Raw genomic sequence first — 8,991 nt, forward strand, 5'->3', positions numbered from 1 at the left:
TGTCTTTTGGCTGTTAACTGGATAGTGAAGAGATGCAGCTGCCTGGAAGAGGAGCTAAATCGTTCAGCTTGTTCTAGTGACTGAGGTTCATTTAACTTTCCTCTTGTTCCCCTCCCCCCACCCCTTGGTGATACTTCTCCATCTCTTCGAGCATCTACCGCCTCCTTGGAGGTCCCGTTTGTGGGCACAAGTAGTGCTCTAGAATGCGCATGCGCGGCTCATCAGGAAGAGCACCTGGCTGCAGACCTGCCCTCTGAGTTCTGGTTAGATACCCAGTGTCTCTGGGGGAGGGGTTTCCACCTGTGGGATTGGGTAGGAAGCCTCTGGGTGGGCAGGGGGAGGTGGATCTGGGGGCGCTAGGGAATGGTAGGTACTCTAGTTTTAGGAACCAAGTTAGAAAAGGGGGAAAGGGGCGCCTGGGTGGCTCAGTGGGTTAAGCCGCTGCCTTTGGCTCAGGTCATGATCTCAGGGTCCTGGGATCCGAGTCCCGCATCGGGCTCTCTGCTCAGCAGGGAGCCTGCTTCCCTCTCTCTGCCTGCCTCTCTACTTGTGATCTCTCTCTGTCAAATAAATAAATAAAATCTTTGAAAAAAAATAATAAAAGGGGGAAAGGTTCTGTTTTTCACTAGATTCTCAAAGACGTTGAAACTGTCCAAAATAAGAGCCAATTTTTTGGCCTGTCTAGCCACTTCTCAGCACTGTGTCCATGCTTCTGGTTGCTTCCACTCTGGAGAGGTCAAGGAAATACAGGGGTCCTAGCTGGACAGAAAGCTGCCCACCAAAGACCAAATGCAATTTTCTTCACAAAAACAGTGTGCCTATTGCAGGAAGAATTTAGGAAAGAAATATCTCTCTGTTAATTCCACCCACCATTTACTGAGTTTCTCCAATATAGTCCAGGCACTGTGGCAGGGGCTGAAGATACAAGGATGGACAAAACCCAGGATCTGCCCTGAAGACACCTGGTAGAGAGGCAGGGACAGTGAAGTGATGGCAGCCAGGTGGGGCTCACTGAGGAGGCTCTGAGCAGGAGGCAGCAGTAACCCTTGGGCGAGGGGTCAGGAAAGGTGTCGTCGAGAAAGTGATAGAGCTGCCATGTACAGAGGTGTGGACAGGTTACTCCAGGTCAAGGAAACTAGGTCTGTAAAGCTGAAGGACTGCTTTATGGTCTGCAGCCCAGAAGGCAGGAGGCCGTGGGCAGAGATCAGGAAGGCAGGCCAGGCCACCCAGGACTATGTCAGGTTTTCAGGTGGTGATTCTGCAAGCGATGGGGCATATACATTTGGAAGCGTGAGAGGTTGCAAGCAGAGAAGAGCTGCTGCAAGTTTTCAGACAAGAGAGAATGAGGGCTTTAGGCTATGTGTCCATGCGGATGTTCCCGTGGCCTTTACGAGGAGCAACTTCAAGGAAAGGCAGTGTCGGGGAGAGTGAAGACATGGATGAAAGGTTGGCCCCCTCGGAGCTACAGGGTTTCCAGGCTCACTTCTCCAGGATCCTGGACTGGTTTTGCCGCCCACACGTTGTCCTCCACCAAACAAGTATAATCTGCTTCCCCCCAGCATGCCTTCCACTAGCTGAAGACAACAGGTTTCTTTGGGCTAAGGACCTCCAGTTTCTTCTATACCTCCTTGTATCATTTAATTTGGGGCCCCCTCCCCCTACCTCCTCCAGGCCTGTGTTTTGATGGTTCTACCAGGCTCTCTGTTGTGAAGCCACTCCCCTTCAGAACCCCCGTCTTTACAAACTTTGTTACTGCCCAGACCACGTTCCCTTCACTTCAGATGTATGCAGCTGTTACCTTGGACTTAACATCAGGATCTTGTGTTTGTCCTTAGTAAATTTTGTGTTGTTAGACTTGATGGACACCTGTCTCCAAGAGGTGGGTTAAAAACCCAAGAAGTGAATAGAACAGGGCCAAAGACCCCAAAAGCATGTCATTAGAGATCTTTCTCCTAACCAAGCCCAGATAAAGACTTGAAATTTCGACTCCAAACCTTGGGGCACCTGGCTGACTCCATCCATAGAATGAGTGACTCTTTATCTCAGTTGTAAGTTCAAACCCCAGGTTGATTACCTAAAAATAATAAAGTTTTTAAAAATAAATGAAGGCTCCAAACCTTGGAAACATGGTGGTGTCCCATTTTCCATATACAATTCAAAATGAAGGAGCACCTGGGTGGCTCAGTGGGTTGTCTCTGCCTTCGGCTCAGGTCGTGGTCCCGGGGTCCTGGGATTGAGCCCCGAATTGGGCTCTCAGCTCAGTGGGGAGCCTGCTTCCTCCTCTCTCTCTGCCTGCCTCTCTGACTACTTGTGATCTCTGTCAAATAAATAAATAAAATCTTTTTAAAAAAAATCTTAGTACAGTTGGACCCATACAGTTCAAACTAGTGTTGTTCAAGAGCAGCTGTATATAGTAATGATCAAATTCTGGTCTCAGGTTTTTTCTTCCCTTTTTTTTAAATGCCCTTGTTTTGTGGGTATTCTAAGGAATGGCTCAGGCTGCCTGCCCCCTCTCCGTAATCCAGCATTACCTATGCTTTCCTCTGTTGAGCAGTGCCTTGAGGGTCAAGCCGGTGCCGAAGGTAAATGGCCTTCCCTACCAGTCTTAGCTGTGCCCACACCATGCTCTGAATCATGGCGATTCTGGCCTGCTACCATGTGACTCCCATTCTCCAGGAGGAGGGGCTTCTGGGCTCAGCAGGCATGGGTTAGCAAGTACTGGACCCAGTGGCAGGGGTTACTGAGTCAAAGCAGCCAGAGGCCTGTGGAAGGATATCCGAGACGGGATGGGGGAGGGTGGAAATTTGGAGGGTGACAATACTAATTTGATCGCGTTAGGGTTTCATCCAGGTCAAACCATGAGTCAGACATCATGGCGTCTGAAGATAAAAGAGAGAACCTGTTTTACTCTTCCTCTAGGAGTGGGGCCAGGGTTGGGGGTGGGCAGTGGAGGTCAGTAGAGAAGCAAGTGGCCCAGGAGTGTGGAAGCTAATGCTGCTTTTCTCCTACCTGGGGCACGTCCGTGATCTCAGAGAAGAGTGCAGAGGAGCTGAGTGAGTATAGAGGAGAAGTGATTCCCCAAGGTGAGGAGAGGGAGGAGTGGTCATGAAAATTAAAGTCTTCTTCTGTGAGATTATGACCTATCGAACATACATATAATGAGTGGTAAATGAATGAATGAGTTTTGCTCAAGCCCAGGAATCCCACGGTGCACTTTGGGAATAAGGAGCATGCCAGTTTCATGTTCAACAGCAGGAATTGAGGCTGAGAGGGAAGGTTGGTGGGGATGACTGAAAACTTTTCATTCCATGCTAATTACCTTGAATGTCTTGACCAGGCAAGTAATATAGAGGAAAAGTAGATAGACGACACGGGGACAAGGAATGGAGACACCCTTCCTTTTGAGTAGAGGGAAGGAGGGATGGATGGGAGAGGTGAGGGCCTTCACGTCTGGTTGTCTCTATTTCCTTGAGAAACTAGGAATCAAGGTTTTGAGGAGAATTTTTTTTTTAAGATTTTATTCAACCAGGCGCCTGGTTTTGAAGAGTTTTATAAGAATTGTCAAGTTTGGGGCGCCTGGGTGGCTCAATGGGTTAAAGCCTCTGCCTTAGGCTCACATGATCCCAGTGTCCTGGGATGGAGCCCCGCATCGGGCTCTTTGCTCAGCGGGGAGCCTGCTTCTCTCTCTCTCTCTCTCTCTCTCTCTCTCTGCCTGTCTCTCTGCCTACTTGTAATCTTTCTCTGTCAGATAAATAAATAAAATCTTAAAAAAAAAAAGACACTGGCACCCCCCAGAGCAAATGCAGAAGACAGACCTCAGGGTTGACCCCCAACCAGGACATGTATTGCGTTGGCCAAGGAGCAGGGTAATTAAAGCAGCTGGAGAAGATGGGACAGGGAGGTCCTGGGAGACTAGAAGGTAGTGGTTAGAATCAAAGCACTGGAAGTTCCAGGGTATCTGGCTAGCTCAGTCTGTGGAGGGGGTGACTCTTGGTTTCAGGGTCATGAGTTCAAGCCCCACGTTGGACACAGAGCTTACTTAAAAATAAAACAAAGAAACCCCCCAAAACACCCCCCCAGAGAACCCCACAAAGCATTAGAGGTTCCAATAAGGCTTTTGGAGATTAGAAAGCAGAAGGGAAAGCTTGTGATCAGAAAGGACGTTTTTTTTTTTAAAGATTTTATTTATTTATTTGACAGAGAGAGATCACAAGTAGGCATAGAGGCAGGCAGAGAGAGAGAGAGAGGAGGAAGCAGGCTCCCTGCTGAGCAGAGAGCCCGATGCGGGACTCGATCCCAGGACCCTGAGATCATGACCTGAGCCGAAGGCAGCGGCTTAACCCACTGAGCCACCCAGGCGCCCAGAAAGGACATTTTTTTTAAGTGGGGGGGAGGAGCAGAGGGAGAGGGAGAATCCCAAGCAGGCTCCTTGCTCAGCATGGAGCCCAACACCAGGCTCAATCCCACAACCCTGAGATCATGGCCTGAGTGGAAATCAAGAGTGTGTCGTCTAACTGACTAAGCCACCCATAAGTCCCAGAAAGGGGACATTGTTAAATAGAGCTATTCAGAGTTCACAGTATGTCTAAAAGAAGTCAGCTGTTGTGTGAAGAGAAGTCACTGTAGTGGAAGAGAAACGCCTACCCAAAGAGGCGTTTCTGCCCCTGCCCTGGAGGAGTGGGCGCTGTCTCACAAGGGGAACCAGCCCCAGAGAAACACTGGCAGACACCTGCTCCGAGGCTGCTCCCATGAAAAGGACACAGCCAAGAGGTGTGGGGAGAGTTCAAGTTCTAGGGGAAGGAAGACGACAGGCTGAGACTGGGAGAGGGGAAATGGGAGGGATCTGAAGGAAAAAGAGAAAGAGACTCTTGGGCAGAGAAGCTTGGCATTTTACAGCTTTGGAGAGCCCCTGATTTTCTTTGGAACAAAAGGAAATAGCACTACCTAGCGAGAGAGATGGAGAGGTACATATTACACACTAAAAATGCACTTCAGCGTGGCTTGATTTTGTTACATATGTTGTGTTTTTATAATTTTAAAAGACTAAAGGTCTTTTAGAAAGCAACAGCAAGGGCTTCGCCTAGTAGCTACCCCTTCACTGCTGGGACTTGGGCCGAGGATGACTCTGGCAGCCTCCCTGCCTATGGACCCCTCATTCCCAGTCCTGGGCTGTGTTTCCCCCAGTGGCCAGCAGACGGTCTGTTGACAAATACACTTTAAAATCATTCTTTCCAAAGATGAAAGACTAGCATGCTGGGCAAGGGAGGCACCGTGGATGGTGGGCCTGGGGTGATGGAAGCAGAACTGAGATGGTTCCAGAGTCCCCGGTTCTGTTCCTTCCCAACTCCCACAGGACACTGCTACCCTCCCTTTCCCATAGGTCCTCAAAGTTCCTTACCAACTGCTTCTCCCATAAATCCCGGCCCCCGCAGCCTGTCTGCTAGGTTAACTACTGGGACTTCAACTGAGACAGGAATTTTCTGCTTCTGCCTTGCTCCTTACAAGCCAATTATCGCCAACCCTTACCTGGGTCTAGGGAACCTGCCCAGGGTGGAGGCTCTGTCTTGGGAAGGGAGGGGTTCTAGGATGGGAATTGAGCTCCTAGAGAAAGGAAAAGATCAATCTAGGGAATGGAGGAGGGCTATTTGGGGAAGAGATGGCTTGTCCATCTGAGGGTAGGAAAGTCCATGGTAGGAGATGGGGGGCTGGTTCTGGGAATGGTGAGATCTAAACTGCGGAATGAAGGTTCTCTTGAGCAATGGTTCTCAAAGTGTGGTCCCCAGACTAGCAGCATCAGCGTCACCTTGGAACTTATTAGAGATGCAGATTATCTGGCCCCACCCCACATATTGAGTCAGAAAATCTGAGTGTAGGGGCGCCTGGGTGGCTCAGTGGGTTAAGCCACTGCCTTCGGCTCAGGTCATGATCTCAGGGTCCTGGGATCGAGTCCCGCATCGGGCTCTCTGCTCAGCAGGGAGTCTGCTTCCCTCTGTCTCTCTCTGCCTGCCTCTCCGTCTACTTGTGATTTCTCTCTGTCAAATAAATAAATAAAATCTTTAAAAAAAAAAGAAAATCTGAGTGTAGAGCTAGCAATTTAATAAGACCTCCAGATGATTCTGACTTGTGCTCAAGTTTGAGGACCACCAACCACTCTTGAGTTATGGGATCTCTTCTAGGAACTAGAGATGTGTTCTAGAGAATCAAAGGTCTGATCTGGGAGGATATGTGGTGGGAGTATCTTCTAGAACAGGGAGGGTCTGCCCTTGGGGACCTCTAGAAGGTTGGAAAGGTTTTATATCCTAGAATGAGAAGAAGTCTGTTCATAAGAGTGGAGATGGATCTGCTTACAAAATGGGAAGGTGAAATATTAGAGAATGAGGAAGGATGACATAGTAGGTAACATCACAGTTTTGAATCACTAAGTCTTGGATTTGGATCCCTGGAGCCATTATATTAGCTGTGTGAACTCATACTTGTAACATTTCTTTTCTTTTGTTTTTAAGATATTTATTTATTTATTTGACAGACAGAGATCACAAGTAGGCAGAGAGGCAGGCAGAGAGAGAGGAAGGGAAACAGGCTCCCTGCTGAGCAAAGAGCCCGATGCAGAGCTTGATCCCAGAACCCTGAGATCATCACCTGAACCAAAGACAGAAGCTTTAACCCACTGAGCCACCCAGGCGCCCCATAATTAACATTTCTGAGCATCAGTTTCCTTACCCGAAACGTGAGAGGCTAATACTGTTCTCACAGAGTTGTCACGAGGGCTGGTTAGACCGTCCAGTCAGTGGTTAGTTATTGAGGTATTGAGTGTATTTTCTGGGTCCAAGTTCTAGGAATTCAGGGGAGAAAGATGCAAGCCTAGCTCTTTCCCCAGAAATCATCTCTCTCTGCCAGCTACCTAGCACATGGTAGGCATTCGATAAATGTAGTTTCCCCTCCTTTGCCAAGGAAATGGGAGATTCTTCCAAGGGAAATAAAATGAAGTATGTTAATAAAAATAAATAAAATGAAGTATGTTTCATTGATTCTTGAGAATAAGCACTAAGCTCTTGGACCCTTGAACCTTATAAGAACCTTTCAAGGCTGATCTGCAGGATTTTTTTCAAAAGATTTTATTTATTTATTTGACAGGCAGAGATCACAAGTAGGCAGAGAGGCAGGCAGAGGGTGGGGGGGGAAGCAGGCTCCCTTCTGAGCAGAGAGCCGATGCAGGACTCGATCCCAGGACCCTGAGACCATGACCTGAGCCAAAGGCAGAGGCTTAACCCACTGAGCCACCCAGGCACCCCTGATCTGCAGGATTTTTATCATGTTTCTTTCATGGATGAGACTCAGAGAGGTGGAAAACTTTGCTTAAGAGCATGGAATGAGTAAATGCATCAAGGGTCAGAATGTAGATCTCCGACGCCAGATTTAGGAGATGGAATATGTGCTCACAAAGTGGGGAAGGGACATCCTCAAGAACAGGAAGGCCTGTTCTAGGGGAGAGAGAGGACTTCCATGGTTATATGCCAACCGTTTCAACCTAGGGAATGGAAGGTTCAGGGAGGGTAGTGGATCTTGACTTCCTTCCCAGTGGGATCAGCTCAGGACCTCTAAAAACACCAAGACCTGAGTCCCACCTTAGAGATCAGGATTAACAGGTTTGGAATATTATCTGTACGTCTTTTGAAATTCCCCCAAGTGATGCTTATCACAGCCAAGACTGAGGACCATTGCTCTGGGGCATGGGATGTGAATCCCACGGTGTGGAAAGCCAATCAAAGACTTGGAAATGTTGGTCTCTGAAGCCTGTCCAGAGGAAAAGGGGACACGGTGTTCCCAAGAAAGAGGAGGAAAATCTCCCGAGGACCGGCAAGTTGTATGCCGGGGAAAGGAGAGGAGTGTCATTAGGACGTGTGGTTATCTTGAAAGAACAGAATAGCCTGCCCAGAAAAGGGAGGGAGGCAAGCCATCTGGGAATAGGGCTCTGAGAGGCCCCCATAGCAGGATGGGTAAAAACAAAGACTTCAAGTTTCAAGCCCTGGTCTGCCGCCGACTAGAAGCATACTCTCGGGGATATTGCTTAACCAACTTCCTTATGCCCCTGTTTTTTTATTTCCAAAGAGAGGCTGTAATGCTTGCCTCCTAAGGGCATGATGAGAATTAAATCAGGCAATGCCAGGTCCATAATGATTGCTCGGTAAATGCAACCATTGGGGATGGGGAGCCGCTTCGGGCGGTTAATTTGGAGAACAGGGGTCCATCTCGAGAGTGAGAACTTTGGTCTTGAGGGATGTGCTGATGTAGGTAGGGAATGAGAGGAAGGTAGGAAGGGCTGGATCCTAAACACACTAACCCTCACAGTTACAGGGCGGAGCCTGGAGATGTCCTGCAGGGGCCGCCAGCTTCCAGGCTGTGATGAGGCAGGAGGAGGGGCTGAGGAGCAGGGGAGAGGTTTGACTGCTGGTAACCTCTCAGCGGCTGCAGTAAGGAGGTGGCAGCAGCCCCGGCGGCCTCCCCTCCCATCTGTCTTTGCACTGTGACAGGTGGGAACTTAAAAGCTCAGGCCACGTGTCTCAACTGGCTAACCTACTTACCCCTAGAAGACTCAGCCTCGGCAGGCGGGGGACCAAGAGGAGCATGAGGAAGGAGCAAAGCAGGGGAAAGCCCCAGAGTGTTCTGGAGGACCTGTGTTTGAAGGCTTGTGGGCTGAGGGAGAGCATGACATGTGTACTAGAAGATGCCCAAGGCAGTGTCTGTGAGCCAGGTGCCATTGCCATGGTACATCTGTGCGTCCAGCATCAGGCATGTGCCTGTCTTAAAGGTCTGAATCTGCCTGGGAGAGTGAGGACTTCTGTCTGTAGTTGGAGTAGGCTGAGTTCTCAGTACCACTGTCACCTCGCAGCTGTTTGCAAGCTCTCCCATAGCGGCGTCCACCGGCCTTCCCTTCTTAACTAGTTAGGGAAGTGGAGAATGGGGAGAATGGGATGGGGAAAGGGGAGGACG

Source organism: Neovison vison, chromosome 7 (genome assembly GCF_020171115.1).
Source record: "Neovison vison isolate M4711 chromosome 7, ASM_NN_V1, whole genome shotgun sequence".
Classification (NCBI taxonomy): domain Eukaryota; kingdom Metazoa; phylum Chordata; class Mammalia; order Carnivora; family Mustelidae; genus Neogale; species Neogale vison.